This window comes from Lithobates pipiens, unplaced genomic scaffold (assembly GCF_037356315.1).
Source record: "Lithobates pipiens isolate NorthernLeopardFrog02 unplaced genomic scaffold, aLitPip1_a1.2 Scaffold_22, whole genome shotgun sequence".
In the NCBI taxonomy this organism is placed as follows: domain Eukaryota; kingdom Metazoa; phylum Chordata; class Amphibia; order Anura; family Ranidae; genus Lithobates; species Lithobates pipiens.
This window is the reverse complement of record NW_027507784.1, coordinates 272944582-272965183: the sequence shown is the minus strand read 5'-3', so window position 1 is coordinate 272965183 and position 20602 is coordinate 272944582.

Sequence of the window (20602 nt, the reverse complement as noted above, 5' to 3'; positions counted from 1 at the left end):
GGACAAGGGCCTCATCCCCACAACCCTGTCCGGTGGTTGTGAGGGTCTGTGGGCAGGGGGCTTATCAGAATCTGGAAGCCCCCTTTAACAAGGGGACCCCCAGATCCTGCCCTCCCCTGTTTGAAATGGTAAGGGGGTACAAAAGTACCCCTACCATTTCACAAAGAAAGTGTAAAAATTTTTTAAAAAACATACACACCGTTGGGAAAAGTCCTTTATTAATAATATCAAAAAGTAACAGTACAGCGCAAATAAATAATAATTAATAAAAAGTCCATAAATTGAAAAATAGATGAATAATAATAGATGCAGTGATCAAGAAGAATCCGCTTGTGCAGTGTGTCTTCAATCAATGTAACAAGTGACGATGTGATCCCTTCACCATTGAACAAGTTGGACTCTCACCTCAACTAATGGACCCCTGATATATCAGACAGGTCAAAAACACATGTTCCCATCAAGGGTAGATCATAAGATTGCAGCAGACCAAACGGAAGTACTCCCAGGAAAGATCCTCCTCTGTGTCATCAGATCAATATGATGTCATGTATAAATATAAAGAACAAGCAAATCTAGTGCTCTCCGTTGATACAAATTTATTTTAAAAGCAAGTAAAGAGAAATTACACTCACATTTGTAAGCACTGATCTCCAGTGCTGAGTGCTAAGCGAAAAAACAAATACCATGCGTGGATCAGTGTGTCAGCTTGCGGGTGACGTCACGGCGCGAGTCACGTGGTCCGTACGCGTTGCGTCCCAAAGAGTAGGCGGGACTTCATCAGCGGTGACGGCATGACGTCGGACGGCCGCTTTTAAGCCAACACACTGATATTGAGCCAATAGAAAACAGAGTTATGCGCAAGACGAGTACCAGGGGAAGCACGTATCAAACGTGACACCGGAACACAGATCTGCGCACAATCACAATACAAGAAAGAGAGGAAAGATGTATTTAAAAACAATACAAATAAGAAACAAAACAAAAACAAAAACAGAGGAAAGCGCAAGTATTGCCTACTAAACAGCAACATGCAGCAATCCTCTAGTTATTTCCACATAAGCTATGTGAAGAAGTATTATTGCCAAAAAAGCAATGCGATGTTATAGCACTGAAATAAGGCCACATATGTGTATATCTCCTAATCAGTCCAACATTACTGGCAATGAAAACCTAAAATGTAAACCCACAAAGCCACTGATATCATCAGAAAGCTACACTGATCCACGCATGGGTTAATGAGAAATGGATATACATATAAAAATACTAAAATAATAATCGTGAGTGAATATATATATATATATATATATAATATATACAAAGATATATATAAAGAATAAAAGATATACTAATCTAAAAATATTATGCTGACAATACAGATAAAATAAAAAATAAAAAAAAGAGAAAAGAAATAATTATCTGTCCAAAATGAAGCAATTTAAATCAAAATCCACGTTCAAACCTCTCGGGGCGAGAACCCTTGTTTCATGGATCCAATAAGACTCACGTTTACTTAATTGGCGTATGAAGTTACCTCCGCGCCAATGTTTGGTTACCTTCTCAATCCCCCAGAAGCTCAAACTCTTGGGGTTCTGAGAATGCACCAATTTGAAATGGCGAGACACATTATGAGTCTTGAGACCCTTTTTAATATTATTCACATATTCGCCTAACCTCACATGTAGGGGTCTCGAAGTTCTACCAATATATTGGAGACCGCATCCACATTGTAACATATATACCACCCCTACAGTAGAACAGGTAATACGTTTATCAATCTTATATTCCTTGTTATTACTAGTGGCAATAAAAGATTTTCTCCTTTTTACATTGCATCTGGAGTGTCTGCATGCCGTACACCTACCACACGCATAAAAGCCAGATAAAAAAGAGAAAAGTCTACTTTCAGTATGCACAGGAGGATCGATAACACTGGGTGCTATCTGGTCACGTAATGAGGGAGCTTTCTTGTATATGAAGGAGGGCCGTGCAGGTAGGAGAGGACCCAACACACGATCCTGTTTCAATATGAACCATTTTTGGCAACCACTTTTTCAAATTTCTTGTACTGTACATTATAATCCAGAACCATTCTGAAGTTAACCCCTTCCGCTTCTGATTCTTTTACTTTATCTCCAACTAAGATAGATCTATCCATCTGTTGGACCAAAGACATTTCATGATCAAGAACAGATCTATCATATCCTTTTTCTTGAAATTTAGAGGATAAGGTTTGGGCCTGAAGCATAAAATCATCCACACGAGAACAGTTCCGCCTCAGTCTTACATACTGTCCTCTGGGGATATTGCATAACCAAGACTTATGGTGGCAGCTCCCCAGAGGGATGTACGAATTCCGGTCGGTTGGCTTGAAATGATTTTTTAATACTAGCCCATCGTTCGCTTTAATGATCTCCAGGTCCAAAAACACCATCCGCTCTTGGCTGATGTTCCATGATAACTGGATGTTTTTATCATTAGCGTTCATGGTGCAGATAAATGTATCCAAACCAACCCGGTCACCATCCCATATAAAGATCAGATCATCAATGAATCTATTGTAGCAAATTAATTCCTTGGGGCGGTTCCGAAAAACAACATCCTCCTCCCAGTGGGCCATGAATAAATTGGCCACACTGGGAGCAAACCTAGCCCCCATGGCAACCCCCCTTACTTGTAAATAAAACTGATGGTTAAACCAAAAATAATTCCTAGATAGACAAAAATCTAAGCATTTGAGAATAAACTTTTTATGGCACTCAGACAAATCGGAATAAGTGGACATAGCCCACTGAACTGAAATTCGCGCATCATTGTGTCCTATAATAGTGTACAGGGAACCAACGTCAGCGGTTACAAGAAAACAAGAGGCCGTAATCTCCAATGATTCAAGAATTTGAATAATGTGTTTAGTGTCTTTGAGGAATGCCTTAGTTTTCAACACCAGGGGTTGTAAAAAGGTGTCAATGTACTGACCCACTCTCGAGGAGATGGAGTCAATACCGTTGACAATGGGCCTGCCAGGCGGGTTAACACAATCCTTATGTATTTTTGGCAGGCAATATATAATGGGGGTTCTGCAGAATAATGGATCAAGGTATAATCCCTCCTTTTTATTGAGAATGTTCTTATTTTTCCCTTCTTCTATTAGCCAATGCAATTCATCCTTGTACTGTAACATAGGGTCTTTATTCAAAATTTGGTAAGTGTCAGTATCACTGACAAGTTTATTCATTTCGGACATATAATTAATTTTATTTAAAATGACCAGCCCCCCCCCCCCCTTGTCTGCGGGGCGTATGATAATGTCATCCCTGCTCCTAAGGGATTCCATTCCCAATTTGATATACTGGGGGTCCTTTACTTTACGTACTTTAAGAGTGTCTAGATCATTTATGACAACATTTTTAAAAACCTCCAGAAACGTATTATCGGTATTTAAAGGGTTAAACGTAGATTTGTTACGGAGATTGGAATGTTGATTTTCAAATGTTTTCACTTGTCTAACCGGGTTGGATAAGAAATATTTCTTCGAGTGCGCATGCGCGAGGCTTCCAAGATGGCCGCGATCATCTAAAGCTCCGCTGCCTCGCGGAACAACGGAACCCCTACCGCACGGCACGGCTACCCTTCCGCTTCCCGAGCTATAGGGGCGGAATCCCGAAGTGTTGGGGCACATTTCTGAATGACCGGTGGACTGGCTAAACGCAATCTCGGCCCGCTGTTCGCTTCATTGGACGTGAGGGAGAAATCCAAGATGGCCACCGCAGCACAGCTCCTGTCTCAGGATCACAGATCCGCAGGCACAGTGGATTTCAGGTCAGATACAGACTTTCCTCCTCTCCTCGCCACCCCAGGCAACCCCAGGGGTCTCCCCAAGGAAGCCACACCGTCCCCGGCCTCCACGGTCTCTCTGCTGGAACGCACCATCCAGGAGTTCTCTCCCTCCCCAGCGGGGACCTACAGAGTTACCCAGACCGCCATGGCCCCCCACGAGGCTGCTCATTCAGACCCAGTCTCCCACATGGATGCCCTGTTTGGCAAATTCTCTGAATTATTAGAGAGGGGCCTCTCCCAAACTGCCTTGCAAATCACGGGGGAATTGAAAGCTGATTTTATTAACCTAGGCTCCCGGATCGAAACGATCGAACATAAAATGGAGGATACCATAGCCAGATCCATCCAAAACTCCAGACACATCTACTCAGTACAGGAGCAATTGGACATAGCCATGGCCCGTATAGATGACCTCGAAAATAGGTCACGCAGATATAACGTCAGAATTCGCGGGCTTCCAGAATCAATAACTGATGTGTCCAGGGCGGTGCAAGACCTCATTCAACAGCTAATCCCAGACATCCCAGCTACCAAGCTTGAACTTGACCGGGTCCATAGAACCCTCGGCCCCCCTAGGAAGGATGGCACCCCGCGAGATGTTCTGGCCAAGCCACATCACTTCTCGGTGAAAGAAGAATTCATGAAGAGAGCCAGATCCCTGCAACACGTCAATTACCAGGGACACCAGGTTCAGATCTTTGCGGACCTCTCCCCCTCCACGATACAGAGACGAAGAGCTCTAAAACCCCTCTTGCTTGCAATGTCCCACAAAGACATAAAATACAAATGGGCATTCCCTTTTGCGGTCAGGTTCACGGACAAAGGGAAGTCTTTTGCCTTCTCCACTTTTCCCGAGGGGGAAAAGCTCCTCACCAAGCTGAAAATCATCTCTCAAGAAGCTGACATGGACACTTCTAACCCTAGCCAGGGATCTAACAAACGACCCACTCCTAACAGCCCACAATCCCCGTTATGGACCTCCGGAAGAGCCAAGAAGGTCAAGGATAATGCACCCACCTGAGCAACTTCCAGTCCCATTACCAATCTCTCCATTTTGTGACTGACCGTCCGAGGTCCTGGAGAGGGCCGGAGGACTGCTCCCCAAACTTGGAAAGTTTGGCCCTCCAACCCTTTTTGCCCTCCCCTTGCCTAGGACTTGTACTACCCTTGTTCTACCCTTATCCCCATTGCCTCCAATAATCCGGGACGCTATGCAGTACTTTGTCCAGCTACTGGACTGCCCGTAACCCCGCATATATATTTTTTTTTTTTTTGTTTACATACCCTCGAAATGGGCCCCAAGGTTGCTTTGAGGATTTCCCAGGGGGCTGCATTCCTCAGCACCCCCCCTGGATGTACCATCCTTCCTTATGCCTTAAGAACAGCGTTCATTTCTTAGCCCCAGTGTCTTCTAGGCATTATGTTTAGCCGTGCCTCAAAAGAAAAGTTCCTTTTTATGTATATTGCAGCTTTTATGTTATTGCTATTTAAAGTTGATTTCACAGTTCGGGTAGTTACCCGACTAGGGGTCCCCAGTTCCGCGAGGGACCACATGTGTAACTCTCCCTCCCTCGGCCTATCCCAGGCGTCTGAGGGTCGGGACTCCTGACCTTATGGGTCGGTTGTCTTCATTGTGTTTGCTTGGGATTTCGGGGGGTGTCTCCTGCCCTGATCTCCTCTTTCTCTTCTCAGGAACCCTTTCTTTCCTTGCCCTTTCTCCCCTTCTCTTCCCCCTTGATGGTAAGCTTCCCCCGTTGAATGTTTGCATGACACTATTTTTTTTCTCCTCAGGTTGGGCTGAGCCAACCCAGTCGACATGGTATCCTGGGAGACATCCTCGGGCCACCGATCTCAATGCCCTTACCAAGAACCCAGCTATAGATTGGGTAAGTGAGGTCGTTTTCAGATGCTGGGCTCCCCCTCTGCTCCATGGCTGATCCACAGGCTGCTAGGCTTAAGATAGCCTCCCACAACATTCAGGGTCTTAATTCCCCCATCAAACGGAGAAAAGCCCTCGATTACTACAAATCCCTGAAACTAGATATAATTCTGCTTCAGGAAACCCACTTTCCTATCCGGTATAGTCCCAAGTACCTACATGCCCACTTCCCTCAGTTCTTCTTAGCCAACGCGGAATCCAAGACCAAGGGGGTGGCCATTTTGATGGCCAAAACATGCAAATTCAATAAGAGTTTTGAAAAAGCGGATCCGGAGGGCAGATTTTTACTTGTAAAGGGCACTGTGGGGGACCAACTGTACTCCTTGGTCTCCTACTATGCCCCGAACACGGGTCAGGCCAAATTTTTCGAATCCATGCTACGTATTTTAGCACCTCTTTTAGAGGGGACGGTTATTGTCGGAGGAGACTCTAACGTCGCCTTTGATCAAGGACTTGATAAATCCTCCCCCTCACGTCCCCGCTTAACCAGGCCCACAAAGGCAAGCTTACGGATTGCCAAATTGCTACACGCTCATGGGCTATCCGATGTCTGGCGGGAATTAAACCCCACAAAGAGAGACTACACTCACTTCTCAGCGCCTCACCAATCATATGCACGCATAGACCACATACTTGTCCCCTCCTCGCTCCTCCCCAGGATGCTCAAAGCCTCCATCACTGACACAGTGATCTCAGATCACTCTCTTGTAATTGTGACGGCCCTGGGGGGCTCGAGTGGGAGACATCCTAGGCATTGGAGGTTAAATGAATCCCTCCTTTCGGAGCCATCACGAGTTATAGATCTCGACAAAGCATTGAAGGAATATTTTTCTATTAATGCGACTCCTGATGTCTCCCCCGAGACCCTGTGGGCGGCGCACAAAGCTTACATTAGGGGAAAATTCATGCAACTGGGTTCTCAAATAAAACGGGAAAGGCAATCAACCATCCTGAAGCTAGAAGAGGAATACTCTAAACTCAGAGCTCTTCACAAAAAGGACCCCCTCCGTACCCCCACGGCCATACTAGACAGGACTCGCTTAGAACTAAATCTCGCCCTCACCACGAAAGCTGAAAAATCAGTTAGGTGGGCTGGCCACAAATTTTACTCACAGGCGGATAAAATAGGCACTCTCCTGGCCAATAGACTCTCCCCTAGAACCAAGCTGAGCACCCTCCCTCGGATCAGAAGCGCGGGACTCCCGCCCACGTCTAATCCGGTCACAGTTCTGAATGCCTTTCAGAAATTCTACACCTCTCTCTACAGTAGCTCCCCACCCCCCAAAGATAACCTCCTCCCAAAGTTTTTGGAGGGTCTGCCCATCCCGGTCTTATCGGACGTTCACAAACAAGTTATGGAAGCCCCCTTCCAGACAGAGGAGATACTGGAAGTCATTAAGACTCTTAAAAAAAGCTCCGCCCCTGGTCCCGACGGCCTTTCGATCCCTTACTATAAAGCCTTTGCCAACACGCTAGCTCCCCACCTGGCCAATCTCGGTAACCATAAAGCTAATGGAGACCCCCTGGATCCCCACCTTAACACGGCGTATATCACGGTCATCCCCAAACCTGGCAAGAACTTGGAAGATGTCAGTAACTACAGACCGATTTCCCTTATTAATAATGATCTCAAAATTCTTACGAAAGTTATGGCCAATAGGCTAGCCTCCTTTATTGGACGCTATGTCCACAAGGATCAAGTTGGTTTTATTCCCGGCAGACAGGGACCTGATCAAATTCGGAGGGCGATCGACATTATCTCCATTTTGCAGTCTAATTGGGAAGGGGGATCCGGACAATCTGGCTTCCTCCTTTCCTTAGATATTCAAAAGGCTTTTGACTCGGTCTCATGGCAGTACATCTTCCAGCTCTTTGACAGGTGGGGATTTGGGGCTCGCTTCCTTGGCTTATTACAGGCCTTATACTCCCAGCCGAGGGCCCAAATTCGAATGCAGGGATACCTTTCTGAGCCAATTCCCATCACCAGGGGGACCAGACAGGGGTGCCCCCTATCCCCCCTCATATTTGCAATAGCCATTGAAACACTGGCGATCGCAGTCCGCCACAATATGGACATTAGAGGTGTCCAATGCGGTAGTCAAACGCACAAATGCGGACTCTTCGCGGACGACATACTGTTGTTCCTCACTTCCCCCCTCACAACCCTACCCAACTTATCCCGGGTATTGGACGACTTTGCCAAGGTCTCAGGCTTGAGGGTTAATTACTCCAAGTCTGTGGCGTTGAATGTTTCTCTCCCCACTCACCAAGTCCTCTCTCTCAAACAATCCTTTCCGTTCCAATGGAGTGACACTGCCATCCAATACTTGGGTATCTCCCTCACACCTAAAATAGAGATGCTATATGCCCACAATTACCCCAAATTATACAGACAGCTGGAAACCGACCTCTCCTCATGGTCTAAACATGAATTATCCTGGCTTGGCCGGATTAACTCCATAAAAATGACCTTTCTCCCCAAAATCCTTTACTACTTTCGAGCCCTGCCAATACCAGTTCGGAAGGACCACCTTTGCTCTCTGCAAAGCAAAATACTGAAATATATTTGGGGTAATAAGGGATACCGTCTACCGCAAAACACGCTCTTCCTGCATAGACGCAGAGGGGGGCTGGGTCTGCCTAACCTCCACAAATACTACCTTGCAGCTCGCCTAGCCCAACTCTCCTCGATCTACTCCAAATATGAGAAACCGGACTGGCAGTCCATAGAACGCTGTGCGGTACCCTCCTATACACTAGATTTTTTATTATGGTGCCCGCCCAAAGCCAGGCCGCCCATCATGTCCCCATCCCTTTCTCACTCCTGTGCCCTATGGGACGGCCTTCGCAAAGAGCCTTCCCTAGTCTCCACTATAAGGCCCCTTGCTCACATGTTCCGTAATCATGACTTCCCCCCCGGTCTGAACATTGAGGCCTTCAGATGGTGGTTGGACAAGGGACTATACCGGATAGGTCACTTTTTTAATTCCAGGGGTCCGATTTCCCTAGCTTATTGTATCGAACACTTAGAGCTTCCAAACACAGAGAGGTTCCGCTTCCACCAAATATCTCACTACCTGAACTCACTTTGGAAAAACAAACCCCTTCCTCCTCCCTTTACTGAATATGAAGCCTGGTGTGGTGGAGTCGGGGAGCAGAGGGGTGGTATTTCAGTGATCTACACGGCTCTCACTTCCCCAACGGGTAAATCCCCCTATATGACGGCTTGGGAATCTGACCTCCAGACCTCTGGGAGTCTCGAATCCTGGCAGCTGGCCTTAGCCAGATCCTTTCGTGGGATCCAGAACACCTCACTAATGGAGGCTAGCATCAAATTGATAACCAGGTGGTACCTCACTCCAGTAAGGCTAGCCAGAATATATCCCACGGCTAATCCCTTATGTTTCAGGGGGTGCCAACTTCGTGGCTCCATGATCCACATCTGGTGGGAATGCCCTAGACTCCGTTCGTTCTGGACTAAAATATTCAACTTGATTTACTTAGTCACAGGCTGCCGGGTTTCGAGAACTCCAGAGGTTGCGTTACTCAATACCCCGATTCCTTTGATGTCTGGTAACATTCAGAAACTAACTTATTTTATTCTATTAGGAGCCAAAATTGCGATTGCCTCCGCATGGAAGCAACCCAAACCCTCCTTCCTCGCAGTTAAGAGGAAGATATCGTGGATAATGTCCCAAGAAAAACTATCAGGTATTCTGTCAGACACCACACCTAAATTCCGAAAGGTGTGGGACCCTTGGGCCCGTTACATGGGAATCTCTCTGCTGCCGGGGGTACCCCCAGGCCCTCCCCTAGGAACCAGACCTCACCCCTAAAGCACCCATCCTTACATTGATTGTGAAACATTCCCTCGCTATATCCTTTCACCCTTTCAGGACATAGCTTACCTCCCCCGACCCCTCTGCTCTCCTCTTCTTCTCCTTTCTTCTCTTCTCTGTCCTTCTAGTCGTTCTAAGATTTTGGTTTGCTCAACAGAGCTGTAATTGACAAGTTTACCATACAGTCCAATTTAATGTTGCGGTACCCACGGCAGACGATCCCCCGACTGTTTTTCCCCTCTGCGAGGGAGGGGCCTGGGAGGACACTCCCTCATCCTGGCACAGCAAGTTCCCTATTAGGGGTGTCGGGATGGGGGCTCCTGGGAGTTACCCTAATAGTTCTACCTGGGGGGCTCTCCCGGGGGGGACACCCTCCGTTTACCTCTTATTGATGTAGCCCCTCGATAAGGAAGGGCTTGCCGACTGTACACACTTGATATTGTCTGTTTTTCACTAATGTCTCATGTTTTTTTACTTACATTGTGACAGCAGGCCCTCCCTGCTACTGCTAGTTTGTGTACTGTTTTACGTATGTAAGTGCCTTTAATATAAAATAAAATATTTTGAAAGTAAAGAAATATTTCTTCATATTCAAATTCCTGATAAACTTTTGAATGTTAACATAGGTATGGAATTTATTTAAATTCCTAACCGGAGCAAATTTTAAACCCCTATCCAAAACTTTTAACTCATTATCACTTAGTGGGCACCCACTTAAGTTATAAATACCTGCTCCTACTGGGGTTTTTGTTTTTTGAACTCTCCTGCCCCCTCTTCTTCCTCTCTCTCTTTTCTTTTTCGAACCTGACTGCCCGACCGGGGGGTTCCATAAGGTTGCTGTCTCCACCACTCCTGATGGATTGGTGGGGGTGCAAATGGTGGGTTAATAGGTTGGTGGACAGGGGGTTGCATATAAGGGCCCCTCCCGGGTCCACTCTGTGCACCCGAAAAATCCCCTCCCTCTCCAGCTCCTCCATACTGTAATGGTGCATACCTATTAGACACAGGCATGGAATACCTAGGTTGACCATCATAAGAAGCCCTCTGATGGGAACCATAATCATACTGGTATCCACCCTGTCTGCTAGGGGAATGATAGCCATAAAAGTACTGGGACTCATTAGCAGGGACTTCCCTGGAATCCAAATTCCTATCATGATTACCATTACCTCTACCTCTTTTTCTTCCATAGTTATTACGGGGTCCCTTACTATATGTACCACCCCTGGGAGCACTACTCCTAGTGTTAATGGGCCCAGACACAGGATACTCCAAGATAGGGGTGCCTTGGGAGCCAGGTGGGGGTACAGGGGCCATAACATCAACCTCAATAGGAACATTATGGGAAGTGTCTCCCTCAGTTTGGTTCATTTTCTGCCATTTGAAGACATTCCCCCCATTGAAATCATCAGAATCTCTCATGAATTTTTTCTTTTTATTATTTTGGACCTCAAGGTCCCACTTTGCAATCTTATCCTTTAATTCGACAGAGAGTCTAATGAAGTCAGGAGTGTCCTTAAATGATTCAATAGAGTTCCTAATATCATTAATCTGGTTTTCTAAAATAGTCATTTTTCTTTGCTTTCGTTTCAACAAAAATTCCATTAATTCCAAACCCTTATTCAGGAAAAAACCTTCCCATTCCAACATGGAATCTCTATCAAGGAGTCCATCGTTAGGGGGAACATCCCATCTTAAACGACGTGGTATTAATCTGGCTGAAATATATTGCTGAAAAGAAACAATATCCCACCAAGCTTTAACCTTTTTCTCAAAAACATGACCAAGCTTTCTAAAGGCCAAAACTACATCTGGGATTTGTTCAAAAATAGGGGTACGTGATAAAAACATCCAGTTATCATGGAACATCAGCCAAGAGCGGATGGTGTTTTTGGACCTGGAGATCATTAAAGCGAATGATGGGCTAGTATTAAAAAATCATTTCAAGCCAACCGACCGGAATTCGTACATCCCTCTGGGGAGCTGCCACCATAAGTCTTGGTTATGCAATATCCCCAGAGGACAGTATGTAAGACTGAGGCGGAACTGTTCTCGTGTGGATGATTTTATGCTTCAGGCCCAAACCTTATCCTCTAAATTTCAAGAAAAAGGATATGATAGATCTGTTCTTGATCATGAAATGTCTTTGGTCCAACAGATGGATAGATCTATCTTAGTTGGAGATAAAGTAAAAGAATCAGAAGCGGAAGGGGTTAACTTCAGAATGGTTCTGGATTATAATGTACAGTACAAGAAATTTGAAAAAGTGGTTGCCAAAAACTGGTTCATATTGAAACAGGATCGTGTGTTGGGTCCTCTCCTACCTGCACGGCCCTCCTTCATATACAAGAAAGCTCCCTCATTACGTGACCAGATAGCACCCAGTGTTATCGATCCTCCTGTGCATACTGAAAGTAGACTTTTCTCTTTTTTATCTGGCTTTTATGCGTGTGGTAGGTGTACGGCATGCAGACACTCCAGATGCAATGTAAAAAGGAGAAAATCTTTTATTGCCACTAGTAATAACAAGGAATATAAGATTGATAAACTTATTACCTGTTCTACTGTAGGGGTGGTATATATGTTACAATGTGGATGCGGTCTCCAATATATTGGTAGAACTTCGAGACCCCTACATGTGAGGTTAGGCGAACATGTGAATAATATTAAAAAGGGTCTCAAGACTCATAATGTGTCTCGCCATTTCAAATTGGTGCATTCTCAGAACCCCAAGAGTTTGAGCTTCTGGGGGATTGAGAAGGTAACCAAACATTGGCGCGGAGGTAACTTCATACGCCAATTAAGTAAACGTGAGTCTTATTGGATCCATGAAACAAGGGTTCTCGCCCCGAGAGGTTTGAACGTGGATTTTGATTTAAATTGCTTCATTTTGGACAGATAATTATTTCTTTTCTCTTTTTTTTATTTTTTATTTTATCTGTATTGTCAGCATAATATTTTTAGATTAGTATATCTTTTATTCTTTATATATATCTTTGTATATATTTTATATATATATATATATATATTCACTCACGATTATTATTTTAGTATTTTTATATGTATATCCATTTCTCATTAACCCATGCGTGGATCAGTGTAGCTTTCTGATGATATCAGTGGCTTTGTGGGTTTACATTTTAGGTTTTCATTGCCAGTAATGTTGGACTGATTAGGAGATATACACATATGTGGCCTTATTTCAGTGCTATAACATCGCATTGCTTTTTTGGCAATAATACTTCTTCACATAGCTTATGTGGAAATAACTAGAGGATTGCTGCATGTTGCTGTTTAGTAGGCAATACTTGCGCTTTCCTCTGTTTTTGTTTTTGTTTTGTTTCTTATTTGTATTGTTTTTAAATACATCTTTCCTCTCTTTCTTGTATTGTGATTGTGCGCAGATCTGTGTTCCGGTGTCACGTTTGATACGTGCTTCCCCTGGTACTCGTCTTGCGCATAACTCTGTTTTCTATTGGCTCAATATCAGTGTGTTGGCTTAAAAGCGGCCGTCCGACGTCATGCCGTCACCGCTGATGAAGTCCCGCCTACTCTTTGGGACGCAACGCGTACTGACCACGTGACTCGAGCCGTGACGTCATCCGCAAGCTGACACACTGATCCACGCATGGTATTTGTTTTTTCGCTTAGCACTCAGCACTGGAGATCAGTGCTTACAAATGTGAGTGTAATTTCTCTTTACTTGCTTTTAAAATAAATTTGTATCAACGGAGAGCACTAGATTTGCTTGTTCTTTATATTTATACATGACATCATATTGATCTGATGACATGGAGGAGGATCTTTCCTGGGAGTACTTCCGTTTGGTCTGCTGCAATCTTATGATCTACCCTTGATGGGAACATGTGTTTTTGACCTGTCTGATATATCAGGGGTCCATTAGTTGAGGTGAGAGTCCAACTTGTTCAATGGTGAAGGGATCACATCGTCACTTGTTACATTGATTGAAGACACACTGCACAAGCGGATTCTTCTTGATCACTGCATCTATTATTATTCATCTATTTTTCAATTTATGGACTTTTTATTAATTATTTATTATTTATTTGCGCTGTACTGTTACTTTTTGATTTTGTATTGTATTTTGGATTTGGTATTTTGACCTATAGTATTCTAGCTGCATTTTTTCACTTTCTTCACTTATTTTTATTGTGTTTAGCGCTGGTTGACTTTTTATTTTAACTTTTTTGCACCAATTTACTACAATTTCAGCAGCTAATATGGATGTATTCCAATATTTGGAAAATAGGGAGGTTAAATTGAGTGATATTTTTTCACGTACCCCTATTTTTGAACAAACCCCAGATGTAGTTTTGGCCTTTAGAAAGCTTGGTCATGTTTTTGAGAAAAAGGTTAAAGCTTGGTGGGATATTGTTTCTTTTCAGCAATATATTTCAGCCAGATTAATACCACGTCGTTTAAGATGGGATGTTCCCCCTAACGATGGACTCCTTGATAGAGATTCCATGTTGGAATGGGAAGGTTTTTTCCTGAATAAGGGTTTGGAATTAATGGAATTTTTGTTGAAACGAAAGCAAAGAAAAATGACTATTTTAGAAAACCAGATTAATGATATTAGGAACTCTATTGAATCATTTAAGGACACTCCTGACTTCATTAGACTCTCTGTCGAATTAAAGGATAAGATTGCAAAGTGGGACCTTGAGGTCCAAAATAAGAAAAAGAAAAAATTCATGAGAGATTCTGATGATTTCAATGGGGGGAATGTCTTCAAATGGCAGAAAATGAACCAAACTGAGGGAGACACTTCCCATAATGTTCCTATTGAGGTTGATGTTATGGCCCCTGTACCCCCACCTGGCTCCCAAGGCACCCCTATCTTGGAGTATCCTGTGTCTGGGCCCATTAACACTAGGAGTAGTGCTCCCAGAGGTGGTACATATAGTAAGGGACCCCGTAATAACTATGGAAGAAAAAGAGGTAGAGGTAATGGTAATCATGATAGGAATTTGGATTCCAGGGAAGTCCCTGCTAATGAGTCCCAGTACTTTTATGGCTATCATTCCCCTAGCAGACAGGGTGGATACCAGTATGATTATGGTTCCCATCAGAGGGCTTCTTATGATGGTCAACCTAGGTATTCCATGCCTGTGTCTAATAGGTATGCACCATTACAGTATGGAGGAGCTGGAGAGGGAGGGTATTTTTCGGGTGCACAGAGTGGACCCGGGAGGGGCCCTTATATGCAACCCCCTGTCCACCAACCTATCAACCCACCATTTGCACCCCCACCAATCCATCAGGAGTGGTGGAGACAGCAACCTTATGGAACCCCCCGGTCGGGCAGTCAGGTTCGAAAAAGAAAAGAGAGAGAGGAAGGAGAGGGGGCAGGAGAGTTCAAAAAACAAAAACCCCAGTAGGAGCAGGTATTTATAACTTAAGTGGGTGCCCACTAAGTGATAATGAGTTAAAAGTTTTGGATAGGGGTTTAAAATTTGCTCCGGTTAGGAATTTAAATAAATTCCATACCTATGTTAACATTCAAAAGTTTATCAGGAATTTGAATATGAAGAAATATTTCTTATCCAACCCGGTTAGACAAGTGAAAACATTTGAAAATCAACATTCCAATCTCCGTAACAAATCTACGTTTAACCCTTTAAATACCGATAATAAGTTTCTGGAGGTTTTTAAAAATGTTGTCATAAATGATCTAGACACTCTTAAAGTACGTAAAGTAAAGGACCCCCAGTATATCAAATTGGGAATGGAATCCCTTAGGAGCAGGGATGACATTATCATACGCCCCGCAGACAAAGGGGGGGGGGCTGGTCATTTTAAATAAAATTAATTATATGTCCGAAATGAATAAACTTGTCAGTGATACTGACACTTACCAAATTTTGAATAAAGACCCTATGTTACAGTACAAGGATGAATTGCATTGGCTAATAGAAGAAGGGAAAAATAAGAACATTCTTAATAAAAAGGAGGGATTATACCTTGATCCATTATTCTGCAGAACCCCCATTATATATTGCCTGCCAAAAATACATAAGGATTGTGTTAACCCGCCTGGCAGGCCCATTGTCAACGGTATTGACTCCATCTCCTCGAGAGTGGGTCAGTACATTGACACCTTTTTACAACCCCTGGTGTTGAAAACTAAGGCATTCCTCAAAGACACTAAACACATTATTCAAATTCTTGAATCATTGGAGATTACGGCCTCTTGTTTTCTTGTAACCGCTGACGTTGGTTCCCTGTACACTATTATAGGACACAATGATGCGCGAATTTCAGTTCAGTGGGCTATGTCCACTTATTCCGATTTGTCTGAGTGCCATAAAAAGTTTATTCTCAAATGCTTAGATTTTTGTCTATCTAGGAATTATTTTTGGTTTAACCATCAGTTTTATTTACAAGTAAGGGGGGTTGCCATGGGGGCTAGGTTTGCTCCCAGTGTGGCCAATTTATTCATGGCCCACTGGGAGGAGGATGTTGTTTTTCGGAACCGCCCCAAGGAATTAATTTGCTACAATAGATTCATTGATGATCTGATCTTTATATGGGATGGTGACCGGGTTGGTTTGGATAAATTTATCTGCACCATGAACGCTAATGATAAAAACATCCAGTTATCATGGAACATCAGCCAAGAGCGGATGGTGTTTTTGGACCTGGAGATCATTAAAGCGAACGATGGGCTAGTATTAAAAAATCATTTCAAGCCAACCGACCGGAATTCGTACATCCCTCTGGGGAGCTGCCACCATAAGTCTTGGTTATGCAATATCCCCAGAGGACAGTATGTAAGACTGAGGCGGAACTGTTCTCGTGTGGATGATTTTATGCTTCAGGCCCAAACCTTATCCTCTAAATTTCAAGAAAAAGGATATGATAGATCTGTTCTTGATCATGAAATGTCTTTGGTCCAACAGATGGATAGATCTATCTTAGTTGGAGATAAAGTAAAAGAATCAGAAGCGGAAGGGGTTAACTTCAGAATGGTTCTGGATTATAATGTACAGTACAAGAAATTTGAAAAAGTGGTTGCCAAAAACTGGTTCATATTGAAACAGGATCGTGTGTTGGGTCCTCTCCTACCTGCACGGCCCTCCTTCATATACAAGAAAGCTCCCTCATTACGTGACCAGATAGCACCCAGTGTTATCGATCCTCCTGTGCATACTGAAAGTAGACTTTTCTCTTTTTTATCTGGCTTTTATGCGTGTGGTAGGTGTACGGCATGCAGACACTCCAGATGCAATGTAAAAAGGAGAAAATCTTTTATTGCCACTAGTAATAACAAGGAATATAAGATTGATAAACTTATTACCTGTTCTACTGTAGGGGTGGTATATATGTTACAATGTGGATGCGGTCTCCAATATATTGGTAGAACTTCGAGACCCCTACATGTGAGGTTAGGCGAACATGTGAATAATATTAAAAAGGGTCTCAAGACTCATAATGTGTCTCGCCATTTCAAATTGGTGCATTCTCAGAACCCCAAGAGTTTGAGCTTCTGGGGGATTGAGAAGGTAACCAAACATTGGCGCGGAGGTAACTTCATACGCCAATTAAGTAAACGTGAGTCTTATTGGATCCATGAAACAAGGGTTCTCGCCCCGAGAGGTTTGAACGTGGATTTTGATTTAAATTGCTTCATTTCGGACAGATAATTATTTCTTTTCTCTTTTTTTTATTTTTTATTTTATCTGTATTGTCAGCATAATATTTTTAGATTAGTATATCTTTTATTCTTTATATATATCTTTGTATATATTATATATATATATATATATATATTCACTCACGATTATTATTTTAGTATTTTTATATGTATATCCATTTCTCATTAACCCATGCGTGGATCAGTGTAGCTTTCTGATGATATCAGTGGCTTTGTGGGTTTACATTTTAGGTTTTCATTGCCAGTAATGTTGGACTGATTAGGAGATATACACATATGTGGCCTTATTTCAGTGCTATAACATCGCATTGCTTTTTTGGCAATAATACTTCTTCACATAGCTTATGTGGAAATAACTAGAGGATTGCTGCATGTTGCTGTTTAGTAGGCAATACTTGCGCTTTCCTCTGTTTTTGTTTTTGTTTTGTTTCTTATTTGTATTGTTTTTAAATACATCTTTCCTCTCTTTCTTGTATTGTGATTGTGCGCAGATCTGTGTTCCGGTGTCACGTTTGATACGTGCTTCCCCTGGTACTCGTCTTGCGCATAACTCTGTTTTCTATTGGCTCAATATCAGTGTGTTGGCTTAAAAGCGGCCGTCCGACGTCATGCCGTCACCGCTGATGAAGTCCCGCCTACTCTTTGGGACGCAACGCGTACTGACCACGTGACTCGAGCCGTGACGTCATCCGCAAGCTGACACACTGATCCACGCATGGTATTTGTTTTTTCGCTTAGCACTCAGCACTGGAGATCAGTGCTTACAAATGTGAGTGTAATTTCTCTTTACTTGCTTTTAAAATAAATTTGTATCAACGGAGAGCACTAGATTTGCTTGTTCTTTATATTTATACATGACATCATATTGATCTGATGACACGGAGGAGGATCTTTCCTGGGAGTACTTCCGTTTGGTCTGCTGCAATCTTATGATCTACCCTTGATGGGAACATGTGTTTTTGACCTGTCTGATATATCAGGGGTCCATTAGTTGAGGTGAGAGTCCAACTTGTTCAATGGTGAAGGGATCACATCGTCACTTGTTACATTGATTGAAGACACACTGCACAAGTGGATTCTTCTTGATCACTGCATCTATTATTATTCATCTATTTTTCAATTTATGGACTTTTTATTAATTATTTATTATTTATTTGCGCTGTACTGTTACTTTTTGATTTTGTAATGTGGGATTTGGTATATTGACCTATAGTATTCTAGCTGCATTTTTTCACTTTCTTCACTTATTTTTATTGTGTTTAGCGCTGGTTGACTTTTTATTTTACTATTTTGCACCAATTTACTACAATTTCAGCAGCTAATATGGATGTATTCCAATATTTGGAAAATAGGGAGGTTAAATTGAGTGATATTTTTTCACGTACCCCTATTTTTGAACAAACCCCAGATGTAGTTTTGGCCTTTAGAAAGCTTGGTCATGTTTTTGAGAAAAAGGTTAAAGCTTGGTGGGATATTGTTTCTTTTCAGCAATATATTTCAGCCAGATTAATACCACGTCGTTTAAGATGGGATGTTCCCCCTAACGATGGACTCCTTGATAGAGATTCCATGTTGGAATGGGAAGGTTTTTTCCTGAATAAGGGTTTGGAATTAATGGAATTTTTGTTGAAACGAAAGCAAAGAAAAATGACTATTTTAGAAAACCAGATTAATGATATTAGGAACTCTATTGAATCATTTAAGGACACTCCTGACTTCATTAGACTCTCTGTCGAATTAAAGGATAAGATTGCAAAGTGGGACCTTGAGGTCCAAAATAAGAAAAAGAAAAAATTCATGAGAGATTCTGATGATTTCAATGGGGGGAATGTCTTCAAATGGCAGAAAATGAACCAAACTGAGGGAGACACTTCCCATAATGTTCCTATTGAGGTTGATGTTATGGCCCCTGTACCCCCACCTGGCTCCCAAGGCACCCCTATCTTGGAGTATCCTGTGTCTGGGCCCATTAACACTAGGAGTAGTGCTCCCAGAGGTGGTACATATAGTAAGGGACCCCGTAATAACTATGGAAGAAAAAGAGGTAGAGGTAATGGTAATCATGATAGGAATTTGGATTCCAGGGAAGTCCCTGCTAATGAGTCCCAGTACTTTTATGGCTATCATTCCCCTAGCAGACAGGGTGGATACCAGTATGATTATGGTTCCCATCAGAGGGCTTCTTATGATGGTCAACCTAGGTATTCCATGCCTGTGTCTAATAGGTATGCACCATTACAGTATGGAGGAGCTGGAGAGGGAGGGTATTTTTCGGGTGCACAGAGTGGACCCGGGAGGGGCCCTTATATGCAACCACCTGTCCACCAACCTATCAACCCACCATTTGCACCCCCACCAATCCATCAGGAGTGGTGGAGACAGCAACCTTATGGAACCCCCCGGTCGGGCAGTCAGGTTCGAAAAAGAAAAGAGAGAGAGGAAGGAGAGGGGGCAGGAGAGTTCAAAAAACAAAAACCCCAGTAGGAGCAGGTATTTATAACTTAAGTGGGTGCCCACTAAGTGATAATGAGTTAAAAGTTTTGGATAGGGGTTTAAAATTTGCTCCGGTTAGGAATTTAAATAAATTCCATACCTATGTTAACATTCAAAAGTTTATCAGGAATTTGAATATGAAGAAATATTTCTTATCCAACCCGGTTAGACAAGTGAAAACATTTGAAAATCAACATTCCAATCTCCGTAACAAATCTACGTTTAACCCTTTAAAAACCGATAATAAGTTTCTGGAGGTTTTTAAAAATGTTGTCATAAATGATCTAGACACTCTTAAAGTACGTAAAGTAAAGGACCCCCAGTATATCAAATTGGGAATGGAATCCCTTAGGAGCAGGGATGACATTATCATACGCCCCGCAGACAAAGGGGGGGGGCTGGTCATTTTAAATAAAATTAATTATATGTCCGAAATGAATAAACTTGTCAGTGATACTGACACTTACCAAATTTTGAATAAAGACCCTATGTTACAGTACAAGGATGAATTGCATTGGCTAATAGAAGAAGGGAAAAATAAGAACATTCTTAATAAAAAGGAGGGATTATACCTTGATCCATTATTCTGCAGAACCCCCATTATATATTGCCTGCCAAAAATACATAAGGATTGTGTTAACCCGCCTGGCAGGCCCATTGTCAACGGTATTGACTCCATCTCCTCGAGAGTGGGTCAGTACATTGACACCTTTTTACAACCCCTGGTGTTGAAAACTAAGGCATTCCTCAAAGACACTAAACACATTATTCAAATTCTTGAATCATTGGAGATTACGGCCTCTTGTTTTCTTGTAACCG